At 37.1% G+C, this 19,442-nt stretch overlaps 1 non-coding gene across 1 annotated transcript; it reads right to left on the minus strand.

The window, feature by feature from the left end:
• Positions 1-1,813: 1,813 nt before the first annotated feature.
• On the minus strand, positions 1,814-1,886 carry TRNAR-UCG. Its single transcript has one exon. It is a non-coding gene; the product is annotated as a tRNA-Arg (tRNA).
• Positions 1,887-19,442: the final 17,556 nt, after the last annotated feature.

Genomic DNA, 19,442 nt, shown 5'->3' on the forward strand with positions numbered 1-19,442 from the left:
TCTACAGGTTATTACAGACTCTATGTAAGTGAAATCAAGCCCAAAATTATTAAAAAGTAACAAAACTCAACATTTTTGTCCCAACTCAACTCCTATGCAAATCTTATTATTTACTGTGTCTATATGATCAAAAGCATTTCTATATATTAATAAAGAAAAGAAAAGAGAGTAAAAAGTAAAAGGGTATAAGGCGGAAATAAAAAATAAATGTAAGAGAAAGCTATAAGAAGTATATACCATAGAATGTTACTTACTGTTTTTATTAATAGAGTTAAAAATAAAACATATTATTCACTATTATTTAGTTCTAATTATTATTAGTTAAAGCATGACAGATTATTTACAAACAAGCATAAGCAGTGTAATCAAGAAAGTATAATTAGGAATAGCATTTGAAGAACATATAAACTTTTAAAGGAAAAAAAATGTATCAAATTACTGACCTTATTTTTCCTCTTCAGAAAGAGAAACAAGTTAAATCACAGCTTGCCATTAAATCTCCAGATATTTTGACTAGTTATGAAACAAAACATTTCTTTGCACACAGAGAATAACTTTGATTAAATCTTTTCAAAATATTTGTTGCTTCTGGAAATGTAGGAACTATATTTAAAAAGATTAATAATAAAATAAAATGATGAGAGAGAAAAAAAACATAGTACAAATCATTTGTTTTTTAGTCTCTTCTTCTTCTCTGAAGTCTTCCACGAAGTTTCAGTTGCCAGTCTCTTTAACGAAGGACTAGCCCATTCCATTTCTTCTATTTTTTCCAAAATCTTATTTTTTTTTGATAAACAGTAAAACAGAGTCCAAGTCATCGTAAATTTTAGGACCATCAGGAAGGAAGATTTTAAGCTTGGCAGGAAACAGAAGGTATGTTTTAAACTGTGCTTTTTTAAGCTCCCTTATTAGTGGCAGAAAAACTTTTCTTTTAGCTAATACCATGGAAGAATAGTCATTGTCAAAACGCACAGTTGTTTCATTAATCTTAACAGGAGCTTTAGCCCAAGCAGATTTAAGAACCATCTCTTTATCAAAAGATGATAGAAATCTAACTATAACTGATCTAGGATAGTTTTTGTTAGAGTTAGTATTAGCTATAGATCTATGTGCTCTTTCGATACCAAAAGAGAATGCTTCTGGTAAATCTAAAGTTTTAGGGAGCCATGTTGTTAAAAAAGAAGTAATATTGTTACCTTCAATATTTTCTGGCAGTCCAAAAATCCTAATGTTATTGCGCCTAGATCTATTTTCCAGGTCAACCAGCTTTGTTTGTAAATGCGTATTTTGTTTCAGCAGAAACTCAATGTTGATTTCCTCTTCTTGTATTCTATTTTCCATGTCATTCACAGCTTCTTCTATGCCTGTCATCTGGATCTTCTGTTGTTGCAGGTCCATATGTAACAAGTCTATTTGTTTTGTAGTTTTTTCTATGAAAGTGTCTATTTTAGTATCCATTTTATCCATCTTAGCAGTAAGTTGCTGGACTATAATTATCAGAGACTGAAGTTCTTTCTTGATGCTGGAGTCTTGAGAATTTGTCTTACTGGAACTCATTTCAGACTGATAAACTGACAGGAAAATTTCCAAAGTAATTTCTGACAGGAATATTATTAAGATTTCCTTTCTTTTTTAGATATAGTTCAAGAACTATATAAAACAAACATATTTAGAAAGAAAATTACTTCAAAAATTAATTTTTTAAGTAATTAATTCCTGTCAATGTAATGAAATTGGTGGAGCTGAAGAAATCTGCTGCTATCCTGTGTTCATCCTTGGCCACGCCCCCCAAAGTACTGACTGATTGGTACTACGACCATGGTAGGACTCGAACCTACAATCTTCTGATCCGAAGTCAGACACCTTATCCATTAGGCCACATGGCCAACTACTGACTTACAACTTTTGATACCACATGCAGCTAACTTTCTTACCAAAGAATTATGCAAGTCTCCAAATCCTTAGTCTTTAGCCAAGTGTTTAAGCTCAGTCACAAGCATCTATTTATTCTGGTTTCTCTGGGAGATTTTTCTTTGTCTCACAAAACACTTAGAATCTTTCTCACAATACTACTAACTTGTCTTTTTTCTCTTGCTTGAGGCTAAAAATATTAAATCCTTCAAAGCTTCCCCACTTGTGACATGAAGGAACAGTGCAGAGTGGACATCTGGCTTCTCAGCAATTTCATTCACAGTGACATACAGCTCAAACATGTAGAGCTACATCTTCTGGTTTTCAGGGAATTCTCCACAGTTTCAAAGATGATGGTGGTTCTTGTGATGTATTGAGTCAAAATGATGATATGCAGCAGTGGAGGTTGATAGTTAGTGATCTTTTTATTTTGTATTTTTTGTGAAATGCCAAAGTGAGTTACAAAATGCAAAAAATATACTTCTTTAATATTTTATGCAACAATGCCCACATATATACCTATTTCAGCAGTACATGTGTGAAAATATAACGTATTATTTTTACTGAGTTTTACTTTGAAATTTGGAAAATGAGAACGCTATTGCTAATATCTCACAGAAAGAATACTTGACTTTGTCTTGCTTTAAAATTTAGAAAACGAGAATGCTCTTGCAAATATCTTATAGATGGAATAAGTTATTCTATGCCTTCATGTGGCAGAAGGATTTTCATAGTAATAGTTTAGCAAAAAAGTGTTTTTTGGTGTCAAAATATTTTTACTTCTGCCACCTGCCATTGCTAATTGCATTTTATTTGAATGTGGGTTTCAATGCTGTTTTAGTGAATGTGAGTTTCAAAGGTAGAGAAGTTTTAATGTTGTCTGTTTTCATTGTAAGACTATTGCTTTGTTTATTTTTAGTAAATGTCTATCAGTGTTTGTGCTATAAAATTTGAAATAAAGTTGCAAATTAAATCTAAATATCTGTAATCATTGTAGAAGTAAAGCATAAAACAGTATGCACACTGAGAGATCTGAACAATGTCTATGACAAATGGGAAGAAATAGCCAAGTAATGGGACACTGGAATGGCTGCGTGGGCAGGGGGGTCTGCATGGACAGAGGGGGTGTGGCTGCATGGACGGAGCTCTGGGTTTGCACCCCCTGCAAAAAATCCTGCTGGCTCCCTTGACCTCAACCCTTACCTCTCTCTTTTTTTTTCTATGTGTTGTCAAAATGTTTCAATGTCATCTATCTCTGACAAACAACAGAATGATTTACAGCACAGGGATGTATGTCTACACTGAAAGGAGAGGCTGCTCTCACTTATGGTCCATAGGAGATGTCCATCACTCTAACAGCCATGAGAGTAAGGGGACAGTGATGACAGCACTGCAGGTGAGGACTAGATTCTCACTGTCCCTATGTTTGATGGGCATGGACATCTGCTGTCCCCTCCTTAATCCCAATCATGCTGTCTGCCAACTTGTCATGTCCCTCACTGTCCCTGTGTCTTGTCTTATTTGTCCTGTTTGTTTACATCTGCTTCCTCACCTACCCTAATTACTTGACCCAGAAATACATACATCCCTTACCCAACATTCCACTCCTACCAAAATAAAATAATAAAAGGCACCTGTCCTACCATAGCTATCCATGTCACACACATCTTCTTGTTGTCTGTTATTGTCTATACAGCATGATTGTGTTGTTGTCACTCCCCTTTGTTGAAGTGGCAGTCTAAATTTAGCTAATATTCTGTACATATTTTCATTTTACACTGTTGAAGAATTGGATAGCTGTGGTGCTTTCCTATCTACCTCCTGCACATTCCTATATTGATTACCCTTTGTTCTTCCCCCTGCTTGCCTCCCATTTCACTACTTTCCTATCTACCCCATTTTAACACCTTAAATCTTATCAAGAAATAGAATCACACACAACACACATAAGTAATAAAAAGCAATGGAGCCCTTCAAGTTTTGTCCTCTGTGTTTGTGTGGAGTTTGGCATTGTGCACCAATGCCAGGTGACTGTGAATGACTTTCAATGGTGCGGTTACCTCCGCTCAATGCTACTTAAACATACTGTGCTAAGGTAACCTACAGGGAATGTAGAATAAAGAATTATTTCATTGCATTATAAATACATATTTAAAACTATTAGACACGCCTACATTTGAACCCATATCATCTGCGCTCAAAAATAAACCTGTCAATGCTTTTACACCTGCTGCCACAGAGTCAGATAAACAGTAGGTGCTTCAAACACTCACTGCTCAGAACTTTCATAATGTTAGCAATGAGTCTCACATTTGGACACCTCTTAAGTACACACAAACAGGGAAAGCAGTAGAAATGTGTATCTCGCATGTGCAAACACTTTGCTATCAATTGCACAGACCAGCTGCTCAGCAGTACACTATGGAAGGTGCACAATAGCATGTATTACTTATGTTTACCATCCATTTAGTCTTCATCTTTTGAAAATACATGTAAAAGCACAAAGGTAAGGTGCTTTTTAAGGAAAGAACACATATTTACACTGCAGCTATCTGCTACTCCTCTCATGCACTTCAAACTTGCTATCTCAGTATTTGTTCACAAATATATAAACTACACTACAAGTATAAATAAATGCTTTCTTTTATACCTTGCACATCTTTATAATGACAATACACATTCAGATTTTCCAGTTCTTCTTGTAATTTGAGCAGCTATTTGCAAATAGTTTGCAAACCAATCTTTTTAATGTATACCTGCACATTGGAAACAAAACAACAAATGCTACTTTGCATACTCATCAATGTGGTAACATGCAGATCTTTAATATCTTGACAGTTGTACAGAAAGGCATCCCAACATCTTCTGACAAACATCCAGTGATGATGTCATGCACTATAAATTGTCCTGCAGCTTTATAAACATCATAATTGTGTTGTGGCACTTGCTTTAAGTACTAATTTCTCTAGTCTTTGTATTTAGTCAGGATATGGGTTCTAGTATAGATGTAGTTAACTGGTGTGTATGTCCCTCAGTCTAGTCTAAAGAGCATAATTATGTATACTGAAGTCATCACTAAAGTCCCATGGAATACCAGTATTTTGACAGTTGGGCATGCCTACACATCCATTTCATTCAGCCCTCCCAACATCTCTCAATCATCCATTGATGATGTCATCCACTATAAATTGTCCTGCAGTCTTGTAAAAGATATACTTGTGCTGAGAAGCTTGTGTTAAGTACTGAGTTCTCTAGTCTATGTACCTAATTAGGTAGGAGTTCTAATCTCACTGAAGTCAACTAGTGCATATGTGTGTGTGTCTGTCTAGTCTGAACAGCAAAACTGTGTATCCTACAGTCATCACTACAATCCCATGGAGTACTAATATTCTGATAGTTGGACATACCTACACATCCATTTCATTCAGCCATCCCAAACGCTTTTTCTCAAATATCCAATGATGATGTCATCCACTATAAATTGTCCTACAGCCTAATAAAAATCAGACTTGTGCCAGGGCACGTGTTATGTACTGAGTTCTCTAGTCTGTGTAGTTAAGTAGTGATTCTGATCTCATTGCAATTAACTTGTGTGTGTGTGTGTGTGTGTGTGTGTGTTTGTTCACTTGGCTGACATTAGCGAGAGTATTTTACACCAGCATGTGGGACACTGCTATTACCATCTTCTCCTCACCAGACACTGCTGATGTCTGCACTGATAAGGTGTTGTCTGACACTCTCCAAGTCAGACTTGTGTTGTGGCTCTTGTGTTAAATATGGAGGTCTCTAGTCAATATGCATAGCTAGGAGTTCTGTTCACACTGCAGTCAATGGGTATGTGTGTGTTTACTTGATTGACCTTAGAGATTGCATTTTCACCAGAATGTGGGATAGTGCTATTACCATCTTCCTCTCAACAAACAGCTATAGCTGTCTCTTAAGCATGTTTTGTTAATGTCACAAGCTAGGTTAAGATCCCTAGAGATAGTGACTGTTGTGTCATTAGATTTGCAGATGTGTAGCATTTCTATCAGGGCAAGGTCAGAGACTGGCCTTATGGCTAGACACAAATCACTTCTCAGCAGCCTATGCCATACAGAGTACAGTGACAGTGCTTTCAGTGCATCTACACATATATGTCATGGCATGGTTTGTAGGCCCTGTATTTTCTTGTTGAGAAATACCAGTGGTGTCTCCAGCTGATGTAGGTATTGGGTGAGGTACATGCAAAAAGAAGCATTGTACTCTGTTAGTGGTTTGATGAGTGTTAAGTACAGTGGCGTTATAACATCCTCAGACCTTGGTGCAATGCCCTGACTTATGAGGTGCACAATGTAGAAGGCTTTCCTAAACTGTAGAAACATGGTGGTTGAACTTCAGATTGTTATTTACCTGTGTTGCCAGGTCTTACATCACTGGGGCTGAGCTTGGGGGGTTGTCAATACTGTAATTAGTGGAGAACTACACTTTGCAAAAGGCAATAATAATGGCAACTTGTTGCATTTAGTTTTAGACCATGTGGCTTGGACACTAATCATTTGTCTGTATTAGCCCCTCCTGTAATATGTTAACATTGTTGGGTGACTCAATGATTGCACCCAAGTTGCAATCATCAGCAAATTTGGTAAGTCAAAGGCTGTCTAATTTAACCTGGACTTCCGAGAAATAGATTCCGAGCAGTAAAAGGCCCAGCACAGATTCTTGAGGTACGCCACTGGTCACAACTCTACTGGTAGAGGTTGAGTCACCAGTTTTGACAGTATGTGTCCTGTTTTTGAGCCAACTGGCTAACCATCTAGTGACATAAGGGTTAATTTCCAGATGGAAAAGTTTATCAATGATATCTGAGTGAGGGATTGTGTCAAAACCCTTGGCCAGATTAAGATAGGCAGTATGCACTGTCTTACCTTCATCCAGGGCTTTGGTGACTTTCTCAAAGAAGTCTACTAGGTTTAATAAGCATGGTCTACCCTTACCAAAGCCAAATTGAGTTGGGTCTAGAGTTTGAAGTTCACCTATGTCCTTGCAGATAAGGTCCATGATGTTTCTTTCAATGGCCTTGCAAATAAGACTAGTTAGACTTATAGGACTATAGTTCACAGGATTGGTTGATGGCTCCCCTTTGTGCAAGGGGATTACTGATGCTGTTGTCGATGCCACTGGAACAAAGGTAGTTTTCAGGCTATGGTTAAAGAAGATGCTAATTATGTCCACTAGGTCCTACTTTAGATTGCTTATTTAGCAGCCTGAGATGTTATCAGTTACCATTGAGGGTGTGCTTTTAGCCTCAGAGAGCAGAGATATGACCTGATTTCTAGAGATACTAGGCAGAGGACTGGTGTCAGGTAAGCTTTGGGGTATGGCCGGTGGTGCTAGGGGTTGAAGTTTGTGACAAAACTATAAGGTTGGCAATATCCTTCAGTGCAGCTTGATGTTTACACTCATAGCACGAAACAGCAGAACTCTGTGTTTGCCTCCAGTGGATGTTGTTACATCAGAACTTTTGTTGCTTTGACATTGCCTAAAAAAGGCATTATAGTGGAAGCAAGCACCTTTGCCAGTATCCGACAGCCTAGATGACACAGGTGCAGACCATCTCTGGTAAAGCAATGTGGCTTGTCGACCTTGTCATCCCAGGCTGAGAGGTACTGGATCTCCCTGGACAGACACCAGAAGCTAAGCCAATTGTTGAAGTCCATCATCTGTTGCTTATATCATGGCATCATCCTGTGTGAAGGCAGAATGCTGCTTAGGGCTAGGGTCATACCTGCCTGGGACGCAAAATATGAGAGTTCAGTCATGTGTCTCTTCAGGTCCACTTTGAAATCTTGAAAGCTCAAAATTCAAAAGATTGAGTCCAAAATCTCTAAAGTTCAAAATACTGAAAACTCAAAATACTGAATCTCATAATATCGAATAAATACAGGACACCAACACTTGCTATACTCCAGCATGAATACATGCAGAAACAAATATAAGACAAACCATATTATTCTACTCGAACTATAAGCATGGGGGAAGCACCCCCCACACCCCTTGCTACTAAAATATATCAACTCCGAGATTGCATTTTACTACACTAAGATGAGTTATGTTGTTATATAGCAAATTAAAAGGGAACGTGACTAAGGTTACAACAGGCAGTCCTGAAGCATGTAATGGTATGTTTGCCACTTTCGTCTGCAGAGTGCGATCTCAGAGTTGATATATTTAAGTAGTAGGGGGTGTGGGGGGCACAGCCCCCACATGGGGGGTGCAGGGGGGCTTGCCCCCCTGCTTATAGTTTGAGAAGTGTAAAGTGTTTCTTCATGTACTTGTGCTGGAATATAGTAAGTGTTGGTGTACTGTGTTTTTTCAATATTATGAGATTCAGCATTTTGAGTTTTCAGTATTTAGAACTTTTAAGATTTTGGACTCAGTCTTTTGAATTTCAAGATTTTGAGCTTTCAAGATTTCAAAGTGGGCCTATCTCTTCATATAGTACAGAGAGGTACGTCTCACATAATTCACCCCAACATGAACTATGACAAAATCATAATGGTACTTGTTGTTTAGTGACGTGAGTGACATGTTATGATACACTTGTATGTATACTGTTGGTGTATTAGGACATGTGTTGTAGTGGAGCAGATCAACCATCAACACAGTTCACATTCCACCATCACAGTGACAACTGCAGTTTGGCATATGTGTGCAAGTGTCTACATGCTATCATTAAATATTCTGTGACACATAATATAAATTCATATTGATTACATAGTTACATAAGTTTTGTCTCATACACATGTCATTAATCTGTGATATACACAATGATGTATCACAAGTTTTGATACAATTGCAATCTAGTGGAATTCATTGCATGTGCAGTTGTGTTGCTAGAAGTAAGTATTATTGAGGGGGTCTGCAGCACCATTGTGTGACTTTTCACATTTGTGTCAGTAAATTTTCTGCATGCGTCATAAACAACTGATCTGTGCTATGTCCTGATATAGCATCAGGTTGCTCAAAAACAGCTTACCCATAAAACATACATAGGCATAAGTTGTGTAATTGATGTAAGTACATGACATTGTTACAGTTGTATGACTGTGTTCATGATACCAGTTTGTGGAATGTAATGAATGACCATGGTTGTATGTGTAGGTCTTTTCACAAATCATGTATTCCATTACAACTAAAATGTTATGTGGAATTCACAACTAAGCACAAATGTGCATGTGGATGACACCAGACATACTCAGCCGGAGTGAATAGACAATTCCCTAGCTGACTGTTTGTCTCAAATGTCAACCCCCTGTCATCACTGTCCATCAGCCAAAGTACACATGCAAATCTTACTCAGTGTCTATGCTGAGGAGGGCAGCACATCTGTGCACAGCTAATAACACAGAATCAATGAGCCGTGACAACATCCCAGATTTCCTGTAGTGTGACTCAGAACATGAACCTACCAGACATGGCTGGATCCATACTTCAACACAGCCTCCAGATGGAATATCTTCCCGTAGAAGGGTGTACATCAACATGCATCCATCTGACTGTGGGGAGGGAGGAACAGCACCTGATCCATGCATGTATAGACACATCCTGACTCTCCTCACCGGTGAGGTTGACCAACATGTCATCATGAACCTTTTCTAAATGTACACTGGTAATATCCTGGCCATGTGTGAAAGACATGTGTGATTTGTTCATTCTACATCCATGTTTGCTACATCTGTTAGATGTCCTTAAGAAGGTCAACAAGGGCATACATGATGACAGCACTATCATCCTGCAGAACTTAACAAGTCCAAGGTATATGACACAAATCCACACTGAGCTATTACTGGAACACTGTCACAAGTGGCCATTAACACCTATATTATCAAGTGGGTAGACCACTAGATCACATATGTGACATCCATATATGTTGAAATTGTGTGACGTGACCTATATCTAGAGTCCAGTGATCAGGTCATTACCTCAGGGCTGTGTGCTAGGCTATTTCCTGTCCATTATTTAAGGCACAAACATCAAGAATGACATACACATCCTGTGTCCAAACAGCTGTCTGGAGGACTGCAGATCGTGGACAATCATTGAATCCAACTATGATATTAGTATAATACAAACAATATCAGCAAACACAAAGGATTGTTGCCACAGCCATGAAAACACATGAGATGAAACAAAATCATGGAGGGATTTGTTAAATTCTAAACGCAAATGCACAACTAAATGATAATGTAGACCGCACACCCCTATGAGCAGGCCAAATAGTATGTAACCTGTGTACTAAGGTAGATAGTTATGTGGAATGTCCACCAGCATGGGCCCACAGGGGTGACTACTCCCTTGTATGTAACACAACTCCTGAGTATGTGCAGGACATCCACATCAAAGGCCATTATACTTCCATAGTTCTCAGCCTTCATCACACCACTAAGTACAATGCGCCCTTTTTCAAGTACCTCCCTACACATCATCCAGGGATGCATTACTCAAGTGTAACACATTTGCCACAGTGAGCTCCCACACATCTTATTGGCCATACCTAAGTATTAATTTTGTTGCAATAAACATTAATCTCTGATGTTGCAGAATCCCATCCAGGTGTTATACTAGATACATGTGTGATACCTGTTCCGGTGATGCATTCAGTGCATACATACTTTTCTGTTTCATTTTCAGAATTAAAATCAACACCTGCAAATTACAAGTCATATCAGATTACTATGACTAATAAATAAAATCTGTTTGACGAGACTTCTGTCAATTTTGTTTGGCATATCTTTCTTTGTTTTTCAGACAGTAAGAGTTATAGGTCATTCAGGTATAAAGCATGTGCTTCATCTTTTTATCAAAATGTGTATGCTTTAAATTGAAATCAGTAATTAATAAGAAAAAAGATTCAGTTTCAGTGCAATAACATTTTTCAGTTACAGTTCACTGCTTACATTAATAGGTTTAGCATAATGATTTGGGAAACAAGGAAGTAATTCATTTTAGCTGACATCATATGACAGCTGATTTTAGGATAGCTATTTCCTTCTCACATTTGATAAGCAATATTACAGATGAAGGCAAACATTTCCAATTAAAATCATAAAACTCCCTTCATTTGTGGTTTCTTAGACAGTTTCTGTAAATTCTATTCCTGTAATCATCTGAAATTTTGAGTTCATTGGGCAATTACTAACTAAAGAAATGCACTTTCAGGGAAATGTAACTCAAATTATGTGGCACATCAGGCATGCAAAGTACTTATGCAGTTCTTTTTGTAACAGTTACCACTACACTGTCCTTAGGATAACTTTGTCCAACTCCATAAATAAGAAATAATTGTTACTCTTTTCCAGATGTTGTGCAACATTATGCAAGCAATTAGTACAATCCGCTGTGATGCTTTAAACTAAAGTAGCTCACCACGACACATTGTTAAAGGTCATTATTTTTCTGAAGTTTCAAGGAAATGGATTTCTGTTGCTTTTATTTTGTACATATTGAGAGGAAACTTTTTCTTTGAGTCTCCAGCTTTGTTGTTCTAGCTGCAAAAGAGTAGAACTCTTTAATGAATGTGGTCACCAGGCCAGTTTCCTTCACAGCCTTTAGGGTACTGGGTCCAGATTTATTGCATGATATGTGCACATGTGTTTATATGTGCTTGTTTGCGAGTAAGTCTGTGTTTCTCATATTATAACTAAAGATATTTTGCTGGGTTTCAAAAGGATGTATTAGTTTGTAACAGACCTATAATTTGTGTGATACCACCACTTTTACTCATGCACAACTTAGCAATCATATGTCCGGTGTTTGAGTCTACGGTAAAGGCTCCATGATGTATGATAACCTATATGTCAGGCCCGATACAAGTCAGGAGCTTACATTCTTGTGCATGCTGCAGACAGTTCTATTATAATGTTAATAGTGACACGAATAATGAGTATATCAGCTCATAACAATGGCTTAAACAATGTTGCAGTTTTATGGTTTGTATAGCTTGCAACTTCTGATAATTTGCAAATCTGATACATTTTGTTTTGTTAATGCGTTTTCATAAAAAGATCTTTGTGGTCGTTAGCTTAGTAAATACCTCTTAACCTAATGACAACTGACTCAGACCCCCAAGAGAAGAGTTCATCATTTCAGGTGACCTTTTCCAGAAAAAAAATGTCTTGTACAATGCAGAAAATATGTTATCAAACAAGAAATTAATTTGCATTTAGCTTGTTTAATATAACTTACTTCGTATTAAGGTACCCTGAGTACATAAACAAAGAGTGAGTAGCTGTTATTGTCAATACCCCCCAAAAAATAGAACAAATATAGCTAACAACTCTCAGATACTATTCAAAAACCTATCTTTATTGTAGACATTTAGAACCAAGGAAAACTTTTGGCAACCTCCAGATAGAACATTGTTATATAAAATCTGGATTTCTCCAAAACACATACTGGTGTTCTGTTCAGTACTGTCTTACTAAACAGCTACTAAAATGGTGTATTCCTTATTGTTCTGCACACTATGAGCCTTAGCCTGAAGATGTAACAGGTGTCACATGTGATTCCATATGTAAGCTACTATATTGTACTTTGAGAGAGAAGACGGTTAATTCTATGTGACTTATCACACATATTATAAACGGAAGCAATAACAAGAGTTTTGAGCTAGGTGCTGGTGGGTCTTAGTGTAGCATCACAGATGAGAGAACAGTAGTTTATTCTGCCCTCATTTTTCCTGTACTATAGCTTTACATGGAACACTCTTACTTTACCAGGGCACATATGACACCAGTTAGAGATTATTACACTGTAGCACTGATGAGTATATAATGTCACTTGCCTACTATGCCAAATACTGTAGTATTGATGAGTATATCATTTCACTTTGTCTACTATGCAAAATACTGTAGCATTGCTGAGTATAGCATTTCAATTGTCTACTATGCGAAACACTGGCTGAGAAATGTTAGAACTACCAGTAGCTGAATGCATACATTCATGTTGCAGTTGGTGTTGCCAGGATGTTTTCACACTTCTTTTATACTCTGCATACACCAGGCCTTGATGTCTATTTTTAGTATGTTTTATTTAATCTGATAGCCTCTGAATAATGCATGATATATTGGTATAGTTTACATTTTATGGGATAAAAAGTAATTAAATAAATCTTTCTCTAAGCTGTACCTCCAGTAACACTGCCAAGACATGAAGAAGTAATTCATCTAAACATCCCCTAAATATGATAATCATTTTAACAATAGATAGCTGAGCAGTTCTGAAAACAACTTATGGCAGAAACAAACTAATGAATAATTAAATAAGCTCATAAATCAATATATAAGCAGGTAGCTATGAAAGTGTTTCCTACCATGCACCAGAAACTTTACCTGATAATCCCACATAATTTCATAAGAATTCCCCTCTAATTTCTTCAGAACTTTGCTGAAACCCTGTCATCTGCTGCTGAGTGGTCTACGGTCCACATCTATGCATCAGTGTAGGGAATACTTGAAGAACTCCAGAGCTAAGTAATAATGTTTTGCCCAGGAATAACATGTAACACAGTCCAATAAAAATATATATCTGGCCACTCTCTGGGATAAGGTTAAAGGGTCACAAAGAATTCTGGAGACAGTCATTCATTATTACCCAGTAACACCTCAAAGACCCACATTTTCACATTTTAGCAATGCTGTAATTCAGAATAATATACTAAGTAAATCAGAAAATTATTCTACACACTCTCTGTTTCCCCAAACCTGCCATACAGTTAAAAATTCCACTGAATGTTCAAAGAAATTTTAAAAAGTTATTTTTTTAACACTTAGAACAGTACTGAATTTTTTTTTCAGATCTGGAAGTTGAGTTATGCATCTTTTTTTTTTTTTTTTTTTTTTTTTTATATTCTTTTTCTTGTCTCTGTGTCCCCTAATCATCACGGTGACTCCAGGCTGAGCATTATGTGATGTGACCATCACATGGCTGCCATGGAAGGTGTCTCTGTTTGGGATTAGTCATGACCTGTGTGGCTGATCACGGCATCCATGTCACTGCAGGGGCATCATATTCTCTCTCCTGTTGTGCGCATCCTCCCACATACATGCCTCATAGGGCCTTACTGTTACTTGCTTAAACTTGCCAAGCCCATGTCCCCTGGTCCTATTAACACTGGTTGTGTTGCTGAATTGGTGGTTACTGGTTGCATGCAAGCCACTACTTGAACTGGAACACTTTGACTGATAACTACTACCAAATACTCTCACCCAGAATAGACTGGATATATATTACATGAAAATACACCTACCATGCCTTGTCCAAGTTGTATTGTTCAAACAAAAAATGTTTAAGTGGTTCTGAGTGTAGCAACATGTTTAGTTATAAAAATGGACTTACAGGCACCTGGTGTAGCAGTGTTAGTAAATTAGTCATGAAACTGAATTTATACAATAATTTCCTTCTCTAATCTGCAGCTCAGGTAAAAGTTCTGCATAAAATAAGTATAAAAGGTAGGAAAGTTATGTAATTTTTGTAATGACTTCAGCTGCTGGGACTGGGCATCAGCTAATCAGATAAGAAGTTTACAGCTCAGAATGTGGAGTTTGTAAAGATTCTAGTGTTGCTTGCCGAATGTTATTAAAGATATGAATCTACATCCCATCTAAGTGCGATAATTCTGACAGCATCTATAATAATGGACAATTCACAGAGAAGACAGCTGCTAGGTATGATCATTACATGGATGAATAAACCAAGTACTGCTGCATAATATTTAACAATAAAACAAATCTGTACAGACCACACTTTGCAGCTGCTGAAACATGTCATAAAACATGTAAGTTACAGCACAATACAGAATACTAGCAAAATAAAAGGTAAGTGCTAACCAACATGCCATGGTCTGGTACAGCTATGCAAAAATACATTTTAACCTAAATTGTCATATTTATAAATCTGGCTATGTACCATAATGCACTTGCAAAAATGTATCAACAGCATAGCAACCTTTGCAAATGAGATGCCTATATTAGCCAAGGGTCATCATGACTTGTACACTGAAATAACTGCCTTCCAGCTGTAATTCTATAATATAAATTTGTAAACATCTCAGCTGATGTTAGAACAAGTCTAGCAAATATGAATTACGTTTATAGCCACTAAAATTATGAAATTATGTATCTTAAATGCACACACACACACACACACACACACACACACACACACACACACACACACACACACACACACACACACACACACACACAAATTCACATGGACACACATACACACACACATGCAATTTAAAGATAGATTTGCAAGCCTCAAGCTCATATATAGTATATAAAGCAAATCACAGAGATTCTGGCATGTGACTCATTCATGTTTGCTAGCATACGTTAAGAAATTTACTGAAGACAGCATATTGTCATTAATAGCATTAAAGTACAGTAATATATTTACCCTTACAATACAAGAATGGATGCATTAATTAAATAAATAAAAACAAACAGGCAGATCAAATAACACCACTGAACTCTGTCCTTAAAGTAGTCAGTGGGCAATAAAAAAATGGATTGCATACACGAACATAATCAGAACTGCAAATAGGCCACTGCAAAAAGGCCTGCAAAATGTAGCATCTTATTAAACTAAATTATCGTCATTTTTATTTAGTACTTCTAAATGGAAAAAAGACAAAAAGAGAAATAAATAATATTTGATCCACTGTCTGCTGACAGTGCACTGAAAAGGGGTACCTTTTCAAGTTTACCTCACCAACACCATCTCACAGAACTGATTAAGCTCTCTATATACATTTCAACATCTGTTCAGAATTTCTTGGTAAATTATTTAAGTTGAGGGTCAGGACCATCTTCCAGAAGTCATTTGTAAAGACATTTCTTCTGAAGCATTTATTAACAAAAATAAACTTGTTACCTCTATTTTAGCACATTGTGAATAAGTTTAGGTTAAAGAGCATTGTGAATGCTTCTAATTTTTAGAAGATTCTGAATATGTTTAGGTTTTAGCACACTGGAAATATGCTTAAGTTTTAGAACATAATTAATCTGTTTTCTTTTAGCAGGTTTCAAGTGCTTCCAGCTCTTGGCAGTTATAAAGATACCAAATAAATCTAATTTTGAACTCCTGCCTTAGCACTTTGGCTTTACTAATGGCCCCATATGTCTATGACATAATGTCATTACAGAACAAACTGCTTCCCAAATATATCTTTTCCCCCCTTACCTAGTTCCCCCTTCTCCTTTATCATACTTTCCTTTTCATTCAACTATAACCTCTTCTTAACTACTCCATAGCCCTCTCTATCTGCCATGTTATATTTGTGCATCTTCACATCTCTACTGCTCAGTTTATGTCACATGACTACCTACTCTCAAACTTTACTCACACACTACCAGCTACCCTACCTATACTCAGGCTAAACCCTCCTTCATGCCTGTTTCCTCAAATGTATTTAATGTCCAACCTATTCACCTTCTCAAATACAAAACATCTAAGCATTCTGTTCACTTTGACATAACCTGGAATAAATCTATAAACTTTATAAAGCACTTAGCTGATCCCAATCCACTGTTCTCTCAGATCACTCTTTATGGGGACATTCATCCCCTACACCTCAGCATAATACATTCCATCCTACTTTGTCCCTAACTCCTGTGCAATATCCACACAACTTCTCCTTACCTGCATTAATGGCCATAGTATTCTAAACAAAGTTACTGATCTACAAGCATGGTTTCTTCAATACTCACCAGATATTACTGCTGTTACCAAAACATGGCAAAAACCCCATCTAAAAGATTCTGAAATTCTGTTCCCTGACAACACTATAACTAGATGTGACAGATTGCACAAAAAAGTGGATGGCATTGCAATTGTATACAATAACTATCTAACTTTCTCAACCTTCAAAACTAATAAAATAACTTTCCAAAATGCAGAAATTCTTACGTCTCTTCTCAGTGTTAAAAATATAAGAAGATATGCATAGTTGCCTTCTACATACCACCAGGTAATAATATCTGCTTATTAAAAGAAATTCTTTGCTGGATAACTACAAATGTCACTACTGAATCTATTATCTTAGGCAATGTTAACAGTGGCTGATTATCTGTGACATCTAATACCACAACTACTAGTTTTAACTTGCATGGGTTCAAACAGCTAATCTCCTCCTACTCAGCTCAGCAAATCAAATCATAAAAATGGTATCCTTGACTGGATACTTGTCTCTGACCACAGGAAGTATGCTCACTCAGGAATACTACATGATTCCCTTTGTGACCATCACCCTGTGTTTGTCAGTAGAAAAAAATCACCCACCAAATAAAAAAAATCAATATATAACTACCCAGAATCTTTCTAATTTTCATCCTGGCACTTTCAATAATTTATTAAAATCCTTTAACTGGTTACCACTCCAAGCCCTGTCCCCAGACAAATGAAATTAACAAATCCAACAATATATTAATGTACTTTAAATATGCCTGGCCCTGCCAGAAGTAAAAGTGCAAAAACTACTCAACCCCCTGGTTGACTCATTCATCTTAAATCTCGAATTCTCATGCAGAAACATGATTAAGCATGGAAACAATGGCACAAAGAAAAAATACCTCAAACTTTACAAAGACTTGTGTGAACTCACCAAGAAGCAAATTTACCTAGATAAAAAAATTATCACACAGACTCACAAGATAAACACAAAAACAAAAAAAACAAAACAAAACAAAAATAAATAAAAGAAATTCTGGAACCCACTTAAGAAAACTCTTCAACCTGGCACTCCTTCCTCACCAAACCCCTATCCAAACTTATCCCCCTCAGAAACAGCTACCAGATTTAACACTTTCTTCATTGGCATCATAGCCTCTCCTCCCTCTATCTCAAAACTCTACAGGCCCTGACATCCCTGTGTTTATTCTCCAACATGTCTCCACATCGTATGTTAGACAGCTACTAAAGAAAGTGAACGCTACTCTCCTTCTGCTGATGATCTCCCTGCTGAATACCTTAAGCTTGATGCCAACTCTATTGAATATCCAGTCTCAATTCTCATCAACAGATCTATTCAAGATCCCCATGTCCCTGCCCTTTGGAAAAAAATATTTATTATTTCCCTTCATAAAGGAGGTAACACTTCTGAAATCTGTAATTCAGGCCAACTCCAATACTGCCATCTCTTTCTTTGTGTCTTTCGGCTTTTCCCAGTTAGGGGTCGCTACAACGGAACTCCAGTCTGCTAATGATTGGCAGTTGATTTTTACGTACCGGCTTGCCAGGCCTGATGCACAACCTTCAACAAAGGTACGCCCATTCACGCATGTCTCCATGCAGAAGACGCTCTAGCTGAGAATCAAACCGGACAGCATCTTACTGTGAGGTGACAACGCTACCACGGAAAAGTGAATTCATAAGCAACTCCTTCAGTACCTCTCACAAAATTATCTCCTAACCCCAACACAACATGGATTCTGACCAGGCCATAGCACTACTAGAGCTCTTCTCAAGATTTCTGACACCACTAGCAAGGCTAGTGACCAGTCTTTTCTGTTTTTCTAGATCTCACAAAAAGCTTTTTACAGATAGCCACATGAGAAACATCTGGCCCAAGTGTCTTCTGTAAGCCTTTATAAACCAACTCTTCTATAATTTTTTAACTACCTATCTGAAAGCTATTTCTCAATGCTCTCTCTCTCTCTTTTCTTCTCATAGTTAACACAATTGTTCCTGAAGTCTCTATTCTCAGTGCAATGCTCTTTAACATTTTCATCAATAATCTATATACCTCCTCTCAGCAAGCTTGCCTTATTAAGTGTGCAGATGACTCAACCCTCCTCTGCTCATCTGACAACCCACTACAACTATAATCCATGACACAAAATTCCTTCAACTCAGTTGAACTGTGGATACATCAAACCCAACTTTTAATTAATCCCAAGAAGACTAAATAACTACTATTTTTCCTAAGTCCAATGCCAGCATTAACAGTAACTTCCATATTACTTCTCTAAACAATACAGCTATTGAAGCAGTTACCCATACCAAATTGATTCGAGTCACCATAGATGACAACTTAAAGTTTGATCTTCACATACAAAACTGTATAAAAATCATTAAAGGTGAGATCTACTATACAGAGGAAAATAATTCCTTACACCTTCTTGTTGAATCACCCTAGCTAACTCTTATCTTTTACTTTCTCTTCTGTATGGCTCACCTGTTTTGACTAACCTCCAGATCTCTCTTAAATCACAACTTGAGCAATGTTATTATAAGACAGCTAGATTAGCAATAACCTGCCACATAAAGCTCATCAGTATTCTGCACTACATGCTATCAACTGGTTAGGACTCCAACATCAACTTGCCCATACACAACCTTTCCTAACCCATACAATACTATATAACCACTCTACCTGCTCTTTTATCTCTTTAGTACTTCATCACTATCTCCCAAATCACCATATGTGCTCTCAAGAGAAACACCTGCTTGAAATCTGTAAACTAAAAAAAAAAGTGGAAGTGTAT

Source organism: Protopterus annectens, chromosome 2.part0, assembly GCF_019279795.1.
Source record: "Protopterus annectens isolate FY-2018-M chromosome 2.part0, PAN1.0, whole genome shotgun sequence".
Classification (NCBI taxonomy): domain Eukaryota; kingdom Metazoa; phylum Chordata; order Ceratodontiformes; family Protopteridae; genus Protopterus; species Protopterus annectens.